This window comes from Pelodiscus sinensis, chromosome 22 (assembly GCF_049634645.1).
Source record: "Pelodiscus sinensis isolate JC-2024 chromosome 22, ASM4963464v1, whole genome shotgun sequence".
Classification (NCBI taxonomy): Eukaryota; Metazoa; Chordata; order Testudines; family Trionychidae; genus Pelodiscus; species Pelodiscus sinensis.
In genome coordinates this window covers 16,199,915-16,210,604 of record NC_134732.1, presented here as the reverse complement: position 1 = coordinate 16,210,604, position 10,690 = coordinate 16,199,915, and the positions used below count along the sequence as shown (strand labels likewise).

At 46.2% G+C, this 10,690-nt stretch overlaps 1 protein-coding gene across 2 annotated transcripts in view; it reads left to right on the top strand.

Annotated features, from left to right (window-relative positions):
- Positions 1–5,200: 5,200 nt before the first annotated feature.
- CCDC180 (coiled-coil domain containing 180) overlaps positions 5,201–10,690 on the top strand; it is a 127,196-nt gene continuing 121,706 nt past the window's right edge. Inside the window, exon 1 of one of the 2 annotated variants that reach the window (XM_075905191.1) lies at positions 5,201–5,223. The gene's annotated coding sequence lies outside the window, so the exon portion shown is untranslated. Of the gene's footprint in view, positions 5,224–5,251; positions 5,275–10,690 lie in introns of those variants that run through there. The other variant, XM_075905190.1, reaches the window with a different exon arrangement.

Here is a 10,690-nt window from a genome sequence, read left to right as displayed (position 1 = left end):
AGCCCAGGGGTCCTTGGAGCAAGTGGGGGATGGGCTGCAACCACCCAGGGGATCTTCTGGTCAAGGGATGGTACTTGGGGTTTCTCTGGGTGGAGAGAGGGAGGCTTGTGGCTCCATCCAAGGGAGGGAGAGAGGGGCCCATTAACTGTGCTGTCCCAAGGCCTGGAATTCCTGTCAGAAGGCCTGAGTGACTATTGCCAAATATCTTATTGCTTAGATGGAAAATCAAATTGCTTGTAGGGATAGAGATTTGGGGACCTAGAAGCTAAAAAGCATATCATATTTTGAAGAAGGACCGCAGACAAATATGAAAAGATTTGTTCTAACTTTTTAGAAACCTTTAATTAATTCCTAGTGAATGGAAACCAAAATGTCAGTCTTCTGTCCTCTCCCAGCCCCACTTCCTTCTCCTTCCTTTTTCCACCCATTCCTTCACTGTTCTGTTTTCTGCCTCTCTCCTTCCCATTCTCCCCTTTTTTACGGATGGGGATACACACACACACACACACACACACACTCAAACAGTTCTGAATGCTAATCCCTATTCTGACATTTTTCACTGTGCCTCAGTTTTCCCATTAGTGGAATGGGAATACAGATTGAACCTCTCTAGTCCATCACTATCTGGTCTGGTAACATCCATTGTCTGTCTTTCTAAGAGTCCAGTAAGCAGTGGAAATGTTGGTAATACTGCTAGACAATATTGACCTCCTGTTGTTCACTAGTTTTCTCACAAAGATTGTGAAGGAATCATTGTTTGTAGGGTTGCCAGATGGTTTAACCAAAAATACCCCCCCGCTCCTAAAAAAAAAACATAGGGGAAAAAATTATGTTGAGAAAAAAGTTGTTGAGCAAAAGGACCCAATAGTCATTAAGCAAAAAAAAAAAACAAAAAACCACCAGCATGGCCCCTTTAAGAAAGGCCTTTGAGGTTTTTTGAAAGTGGCCATCTTGTTTTCCTGCTCCGAGCCAGAAGACAACTCCCCTGCAGAACCGAGTAAGCGGGCCTGGGCCCGGCTGCTGAGTGTGTGTAGGATTTCCAGGTGTCCGGTATTTTTGCCTCCTGACAGGGTAAAAAAAATCAGAAAATACCGGACATTTTAGGTGTGTCTGGTATTTTGTGAATTTTTTTACCGGACAGGAGGCGAAATACTGGACTGTCTAGGTCAATACAGATAAGGTGAACAGACGTCCTCCTTTGAGGACAGTCCTCCTTTTGAGGGGCTTGTCCTCCCCAACAGCGGCGGATATAGGACAGGGCAAACGGGGCGGCTGCCCCAGGCCCCGCGCTTCAATAGGTCCCGTGCACGCACGCTACTTCCAGTTGGCTGCTGCCGAGACACATGCGTGAAATGCTACTTCCGGTCGGCTGCTGCCAAGGCGCATGTGCAAAATTGTGCCTCCCCGGGCCCCGCAGCACAGCCCTGGGCTCCGCAAAATTATCATCCGCCCCTGCTCCCCAATAATTATGTCTTCCTTTTGTCCTTCTTTGGATAAAAAATGTCCTTCTTGTCCTACTTTGCCTTAAAAATATATCCCACTGTTTTTTAAAGTATCATTATACTGCAACTGAACCCCTGTTAAAAGGCTTAATATAAAGTAAAAGTACACTTAGAGTATATTTATGAAATGTTATTGTTTATTTTGAGCCATTTTAATTTAATGTCAATGTGATTTTTTAGTTGACACAATTAACCCTAAAAATGTTGGAGAAAAGAAAATGCCATTTCAACGAGAATTTAAAAAAGGAATTTCCTTTCATCAGAATTGTGGATGAAACAAGAAATGATTCATTAGTGAAGTGTACTGTCTGTTTGGTGGAATTCAGTGTGGCAGTAGGTGGCCGATCCAGCAGAACGAAGCATGTTTCATCAAACAAACATCAAAATTCTTTAACATCGGCATCAATATCCCAGAAAGTTACAGACTTCTTAGGAAGTACTGTGACAGACCGGGCCGTGTCTGGGCACAGCTGAGGGCGTCCGCTCAGGGTGAATTGCTCGAATCCGGGGCTCCTTACAGCCCCCGACTGGTGACCTCTCCACACAGGCCACAAACCAGTCCCACAGAGCACTTCAGCAGCCTGCCTGAAGCCTCATGATCAAAACCCCTCCGACACCCCAGCAATATCTGTGCCCCAGATGGCCCCGGGCCTCATACACAGGTGGGGGGGTCCTAGCACCCAATCCCACCTACCCCGAACAAGTTCTGTCCGGTTCCAAGAAACCAGCCACAGATCCCTGGTCAATTTACCCTCTGGACCTTACCCACAAATCACGCTGGGCCAATCCTTTGGAATCTATATCTAAAGGTTTATTATTACAAGAAAGAAAAGCCTGAGAGTAAGGTTATTAAAGTACAGTACGTTACATGCACCGAATCTCCCAGTTCTCAATGCAGGCTCTAGCAGAGATGTTGCAGCTGCTGGTTTAAATGTTCTTATTGCACATCCTAAGATCAGGATGGGTTCACAGGTCTTCCGGGCTCTTCAATCCCTGCAATGCTGCCTCTGGGATGAAGTGCTGAGCTGAGAATAAAATGGCATCGACCGCATGGCCTCTTTATACCTCCTTCCTTGCCTCTTCTTGTATGCAGCAAGTCACCTGGTCAGAGGCCAATCTCTGTGTTTCCTGCTGGCTGCCCTCAGGTGACAAACCCCATTCTTTGGGTGTGTCCATAGCCTATTGAGAGCCATTGTCCCACAGGGCTTCGCTACACAGCCTGTCCATAGCAATGCTTAACCACATTCAGAGAAATATTCAGCTTCCACACAGATTACAGATTCCTACCTACACACACAGACATTATATATTCACATAAATAGCGTACATAAGATCAACAAACAATAAGCTCCCATTCAATACCCCACACGGCTCCCTTTTATACCAATTTCTGGGGCCAACACCCCCACCTAGGGGTGCAGCAGCGATCTGGCTGCTTCCCTCCAATTCAGTAATGTGACAAGTACATTTATTGGAGAAGATGAAAAGAATTTAGCAGCTGCCGAAGGCCTGACTGCGTACCACACTGTGATACACTATCAAAGTTTTCGGAACATGGACTGTACATCAAAACTGAATAGAGTACTTTATAATAAAAAATTCCATTGTGCCAGAACTAAAGGAGAGGCTATTATTCGCAACGTTTTTCAAACTTACGCACAAGAGAATTTGAAGAAAGATTTAGATAAAGCTAAATTTGTTACGCTTCTTTCAGATGCTTCAAACCACAAAGATACAAAGTTGTATCCGGTGTTATTTCGTTACTTCAGTTTTGAAAATGGAATTCAAATCCAAGTTTTGAATTTGGAAGCAATTGATGATGAGACATCTGAAATAATATTCAATCATATCCAAAAATTAGTGGATAATTATAATTTGAATGATAAAGTTAGTGCGATGTGTGCCGATAACACAAATACAAATTTTGGCAGTGTAAATCGCAAAGGCGATAAAAATGTTCATAAGAAAATCATGCATTTACTTGGGAAAACTATTATTGGAATCGGTTGCAATGCCCATATTGTATCTAATGTCATCAATACAGCATCAAGCTTAATGTCCATCGATGTTGAAGTTGTGATACCTCAAATTTATTTACGTTTTAAACAAGTTACATAATTAAAGACTTTCTGCGAAGAAGCCTCAGTTGAATATAAAAAACTGTTGGGATATTCAAAAACAAGATGGTTAGCTTTAATGCCAGCCATTGAACGAGTGCTGCAATTGTTCGAGCCTCTAAAATAATATTTTCTAAATTTGGAAAAATGTCCACTGATCTCGAAAAACTTTTTTAAGAATTAATCTGCTGAAGTAACTCTGTATTTTGTTCACAAGCAAGCAACTTTGTTCCAGTCAGTTATAAAAAGTATTGTAAAAGAGCATATAACTTCTACAGAAGTGGGATTGCATATTAAACAATTAAAGGAGCAACTTTAATCACGTCTTGAATCCAACTTCCAACTACAATTGGTTGTAATTACTAATTTAAACAAATTACAAGAGAGCAATCTGGAAATGAAGAAAGAATTTATAAGGTAGGCGACGAGCTTTTATAAAAATGCTCTTGAATAGCTAGAAAATTGGACTAAGAATGAGGAATCAGTGTATGTGTATGATTGGATTCTGCTGAATGAAAAAATTCAATGGAATAAAATGCTTGAAACAGTTTTATTCGTTCAAGAAAAATTTAGCATCACAATAAATGACAATTTATTGTTTGACGAAGTACGAAGAATTAACAATATAATAAAAGACAATGGACTGAACACAATATTGATAAAACATGGATCGAGATTTTAAATTTCTTAAAAGAGTGACAAATACTGATGTTTTTAATGTTATATGATTGTTTCTGTTTGTCTTATAAGACGACTAATATCATGATCATTTATTTATATAATTATTTATATACATATACAAGTTGGTTTTTTTTTTGTCAACTCAAGTGTCCTCCTGAAACGTTTTCAAATTCTGGTCACCTTAATACAGGACACCTGGCAGCCCTAAAGAGTTTGTAAAGTCCTAAGGTAAACACTGTGGTTATTTATTCATCTGTCAAATAAAAGTTTTATGCAGACACAGAGAATGGGAAAGAAAATCTGCTTCTGCTCTCCACTCCCCCCCAAATGTGAAGCTTTCAGATAGGGTCGCCAGGTGTCCGGTTTTGAACCAGACAGTCCAGTATTTCAGCTTTCTGTTTGGGAAACAAATTGAGAAAATACCAGACATAGAAACGTCCGGCATTTTCTAGTTAAGTAACGTTTATTGTTATCAGGAGTATCCGTGCGTAGCTGCTACCGGGAGCCTGTCCCCCAGCCGGGCGGAACACAGCTGCAGTAGAAAGGAGGAGGGTGGGGGCGGGGTGGAATCCCCAGGGCCGGACTCGCTCGTGCACCCCGGGACCGTGCACAGGCCAGGCAGCACCCCGGGATCTGCGTGAACCCGGGACAGCCCCGCTCCCCACTGCCTCTGAGGACGGGCGCTACTCTGGGCCCCTCCCACGGCAAAAGGGCGGGTGATTTTCCTTGGGGGCGGGGCAGCGCTACCGTACAACCGCTCCTCCTCCTCCCTCCGGGGGGAGACGCGCGCCTCCGCCTCCCTCCCTGCGTTTCCAGGGCAACAGGCAAGCGCCTGAGAACTCGCGCCGGCGTGCAAAGGTTCTCGCGAGAAGATGAGTTCTCGCTCCCTATGTCGCCAAGTCTCGGGTTGCCATGGAGACCAGGTACTCCAGGCTGAGCCGGGAAGCGGCGCGGAGAGCTGAGGGACTGTTCAGGTCGTGGGAGTGCGCGAGAGATTGAACCCGCCCTGGTGTGGGAGGGGTGCAGGGGAGAGTGACCCCCCCCCTTGTGTTGCTGTGGGAGGGGGTGCTGGGGAGAGGGACCCCCCCTTGTGTTGCTGTGGGAGGGGTGCTGGGGAGAGTGACCCCCCCTTGTGTTGCTGTGGGAGGGGGTGCAGGGGAGAGGGACCCCCCCTTGTGTTGCTGTGGGAGGGGGTGCTGGGGAGAGTGACCCCCCCTTGTGTTGCTGTGGGAGGGGGTGCAGGGGAGAGGGGACCCCCCCTTGTGTTGCTGTGGGAGGGGGGTGCTGGGGAGAGTGACCCCCCCTTGTGTTGCTGTGGGAGGGGTGCTGGGGACAGTGAACCCCCCCTTGTGTTGCTGTGGGAGGGGGTGCTGGGGAGAGGGACCCCCCCCTTGTGTTGCTGTGGGAAAGGGACCCCCCCTTATGTTGCTGTGGGAGGGGGGTGCTGGGGAGAGTGACCCCCCCTGTGTTGCTGTGGGAGGGGTGCTGTGGAGAGTGACCCCCCCTGTGTTGCTGTGGGAGGGGTGCTGGGGAGAGGGACCCCCCTTGTGTTGCTGTGGGAGGTGTGCTGGGGAGAGGGACCCCCCCTTGTGTTGCTGTGGGAGAGGTGCTGGGGAGAGGGACCCCCCCTTGTGTTGCTGTGGGAGGGGTGCTGGGGAGAGGGACCCCCCCCCTTGTGTTGCTGTGGGAGGGATGCTGGGGAGAGGGACTCCCCCTTTGTGTTGCTGTGGGAGGGGTGCAGGGAGAGTGACCCCCCCTTGTGTTGCTGTGGGAAAGGTGCTGGGGAGAGGGACCCCCTTTTTCAACTGGAGGGAGCTGGTAGACTAGAGTGTGATCCACTCTCATCCTGCCAGAGGCTGGTAGAATTCCCTCCTCGCCCACTTCTCATAATATTGGAATGTTGCTGCTTCAGTGCTTCTCATTTCCCTAATTGACAAGCCTGATGAATTTTGCAAAAGTGCTAGTGGCCTCCTCCCATTTCTCAGGAAAGGTGTAAGAGCAAAAGGGGACAGTGTCCTGTTAGGATCTCTGAGGAGAAATTGCATCAAGGGAAGAGCATTCTCATGTGGGCTTGTGCCACTCTGGGTCTCCATGATGTTCACATTAGGGATGTTAAATATTGCTTAATTTAATAGCTGAGTAACCTCACTAATTCTTTTTGGCTAGACAACTATTCTATAGTCCCTGGGGGTGGGGCGGGCAGTCAGTGTGCTCCGGCCCAACTCTGGAGGAGCCCCCTGCTACATCGCTTTGCTGCCTCAGTATTAGAGGCAGCAACGCAGGGTGCCAGGTGGGAGCTGGTCTGTGAGGGTCCAGCTCCCCTCATAGGACTCAGCATGAGCTGGAACTGAGCTGGGCTGCCTATCCGCCCAGCTCTTAATACACTTTAAATGCAGAACTGCAGTGGGCTATAAGTCCCGGACCCGGCATGAGCCAGGATTGAGCCAGGCTGCAGCCTGCTAAAAAATTTACTAGCAGGGGGTGCGGGAGGGAAATGGTGTAGTCTATAACATTAACCTATAAGCTTTTGCTTATTGGTTAGTTGGTTAATCGACTGCACTATTACATCCCTAGTTCACACCCTACCCTGTATGACACATGTAGTCCTCTGAAATACCTTAAAATAATTAAAAAGATGTCATAGCTGATGCAATGAACTCACAAATTGCTTTGTACTTTTTGATTACTTATTTAGGAAATGTGAAAATGTTGTAACCCTCAATAGATTCTGGGCCTTCAGTGCAAATCAGTAAGGCTCCACTATTTGCAATCTAGGCTATGGAAGAAACACTACAAAATCACACCTGTGTTCTTCATTAATAGCTTTCAGGATGGCCATCATCATTAGTTTTTAGTTTCTGTAGGTAGAGGGTTTTCAAAACATTTCTCTTAAGGCCCTGATCTTGCAGATGACCATGCCTGACAGATCCTTGTGCCTTTGTGGATCCCACTGATGTCAGTGAGATTACATTGGCACAGGAATTCACTCACATGAAGTCACTTATAGGATTGGAGGCTATGTAATTTGTTTAAAAAAGCCTTGAGTAAGGAATAATTTCTCTTTAATGGGAGAATGGCAACTTGGAAACAAGGCAGTGCAACCTAAGTTTCCTATGAAGAGTGGAAGGATTCTTGTGGTTAGGGACATGGAAATGTGTGCTGGTAAAGGACTGTTATCGCCAACAGAAATGGGTTGAGGGAATGCCCAATGATGGTTCCATTGAAAACCCAGTGTTGTACAGGTATAGATTGGAAGTATAAATTTGTAATTATCGTTTGGTAGCGGTTGAGTTAAACCTCTTTGAAATTAGTTGGTAGAACAGCCAAGCTTCATAAATGTGAGAAACAGTGAAGCTCCTTTATGGAACCAGCTGAAATATTATCAGCTTCCACCCAAAACAAAGAAACATGCAAGGCACATGTGGGTGGCAGGCTGTCAGTGGATTTGGTGGAAGTGTGTGTGTATATGGTCTGTGTCTTTCTTTTTGAAAGGAGAAGAAAGAAACAGCAGAGAAGCTGGGAGAGAAACAGCAGAAAGTCAAAGCTGCAGCCAGAGCAAACATGGGGAATGTTGCATTGAGAAAGACCAAAAATTCTTTCTCTAGGCCTAAGTGCTACCTGGACAGAGGCTTGGAACTAAGAGCAAATAAACTTACATGCTGTGTTGAGAGGACTTTGTATATTCTTTGTAATGAAACAGGATTGCATCAAAGAAAGATCTGACTTCAACATCAATTTTTTCTCCTAACCAAAACAACCCATTGGACTGCAAACTTTGGCCCAGCTACTTGGGTCAAAAAGGGGTAACCACATGTATTATGACTATGGACAGTGAAATGTGAGCATGGAACTGAAAGCTAACAACTCCTTGAATTTTAATTGTGGCTCGAGTAATAATTCTCCTACTGGGCAAATTATTCAACATCCACATGACTCTGTTCCCCTAGCTGTAAAGAAAGGCAATACTGGCCTGGCCATCTACTGCACGTTTCACGAGGCATACGGGGTCGGTTGGCAAAGGCTTCCGCAGCCGACAGATCTGCGTCTAGACTGCCATGCTGTGCTAGATCAGCTGATCGTCGGCACAGCACGGCGACCATGTTTATTTTAATGATGCGGGGATTATTTAAATTCCTGCTTCTTTGCCTTTGCTGGGTAAACTAGTTTACATGGCTCCGTCGATGGAGCCATGTAGTCTAAACATAACCAAAGTGTCTGCTAACTTCTCTTTTAACAGTCAAGGTGTAAGAACAAGGGTCTCAAACTCATGGCCCACAGGCCATTTGGGGTCTGAGCAGTTTCACATTCCATCCCGGGTGTGTCCCCCCCCCCCCCTTTCCTCCAAACCTCTTCCCCTTAATGACATGGCCTGGGGGATTAGCAGGGGAGGCATGGCATAGGGGAGAGCAGGAGCACTCTCTGCATATTGTGATGATTCTTAATGTCATTTAGATTTTTTTACAAAATATGAAGCAATGCCTTTTTGAAATCCCTACTTTTTCTTCTGTGGCATAGTGCAAGGCTTTCATCTCTGTTTCTATTACAGGGAAATTACAACATTTCGAAAAGGTCAAGACAGTGAAAATGTGATTGCAGCCCGTGAAGTTAGAGGCCTCAGTGATTTCATTAGTAAAGTTTACTACTTAATCTTAAGTTATTTTTTTATGATTCTTTGGGTATTTCCCACATGGAAGGGAGGGAATAATCACGGAAACGTTTATTGTATTATTGTACTTGTTTAATTACTCAGAATTTAGAGACATGGAGTCAGATTCAACCCTGGTAAAAACAGGCACAAGTCCTTTGTCGGGATGTTAGCATAGCATGTAGTCGTTTACACAATTAACCAATAAGCCTATTATGTGATCATGCATTAATTCATATTGGTTCAAGGTTTCCTTTAGGTTTTTCACTCAATAACTTGTTCCAGTGTGAAAATTAAAGACAAAGTTTTCTTGGGGCTGGACCAGGGGAATGGGAATCAGTATTTCTTGATTTCTATTCTGTGTCCTTCACAATTTGGCAAGACACTTAACATGTTTTTGCCTTAATTTTCCCCACCTGTTCAATTGGAGATAATATTTGCCTTACAGAGGGAACGTGAAACTTAATAAATGTCTGCTAAGTGTTTTGGCATCACAGGATAAAAAGTGCTTTATTTCAAAGTGGTGCTATTATCTGTGCCCTTTTGTGTTGTTCGTGCTGCACAAAACCCAGAGATTTGTGTTGATTTAGTCAAGGGTTGGTGGTTACCTTACACATTCTGCAGCATCACATCCGGTCTGCACCATCTTTATTTTCTTCCTTGGCAGTTCCTGAGAGTACAAACAGCAATATCATTGCAAGTATCTCAGAGCGCAGACGAGGCCGTCATAATGAAGCCACAGCTAGGCTACAGCAGGAGTTAGCCTGCATTGGGAGGGTGAGTCTCTAAGGGTATGTCTACACTACAAAGTTAATTCGAACTAACAGCCGTTAGTTCGAATTAAATTTCATAGGCGCTACACATACAAACCGCTAGTTCGAACTTAATTCGAACTAGGTAAACCTCATTCTACGAAGACTAATGCCTAGTTCAAATGAAGTAGTTCGAATTAAGGGCTGTGTAGCCACTTAATTCAAACTAGTTGGAGGCTAGCCCTTCCCAGCTTGCCCTGGTGGGCACTCTGGGCCAAGCCAGGGAAACTCTTCTGCCCCCTTCCGGCCCCAGAGCCTTTAAAGGGCCACGGTCTGGCTACAGTGCCCATATCAGGTGCAAGCCTCCAGCACCCAGCCAGCAGACCCTGCACCTGGCACAGCATGAGCCAGCCACCCACTGCCACCCAGCCCTCCGCCTCTTCCCAGGACCAGGCTGACGGCTCCCAGGAGCCTGCCCGGGGCCGCAAGACACAGGTGCCTGCCTGGTCTAGTGCGGAGATTGTGGACCTCATCGAGGTTTGGGAAGAGGCCTCCAATGGCCTCACAATCTCCGCACTAGGCACAGGAATGAGGCCGTCTAGGGCAGGATAGCTGCCAGCCTGGCCACCAAAGGCCACATGCAAACCCAGAAGCAGGTCAGCATGAAAATCAAGTTGGTCCAGTAGGACCCCGACCCTGAGCTTAGAACATAAGAATGGCCATACTGGGTCAGACCAAGGATCCATCTAGCGCAGTAGCCTATCTGCGGCCAGCGGCCAGCACCAGGTACCCCGGAGGGGATGGACCGAAGTCAATGACCAAGCGATTTGTCTCGTGCCATCCATCTCCAACCTTCCACAAACAAAGACCAGGGACACCATTCCTACCCGAGCACCCGAGCCCAAAAATAATCTTGTCTTCGAGTGCGGGCAGGAGGGGCACTTCTGGCGAGACTGTCCGTTTATGGATTGTTCCTATGGGCAGGCGCTCACA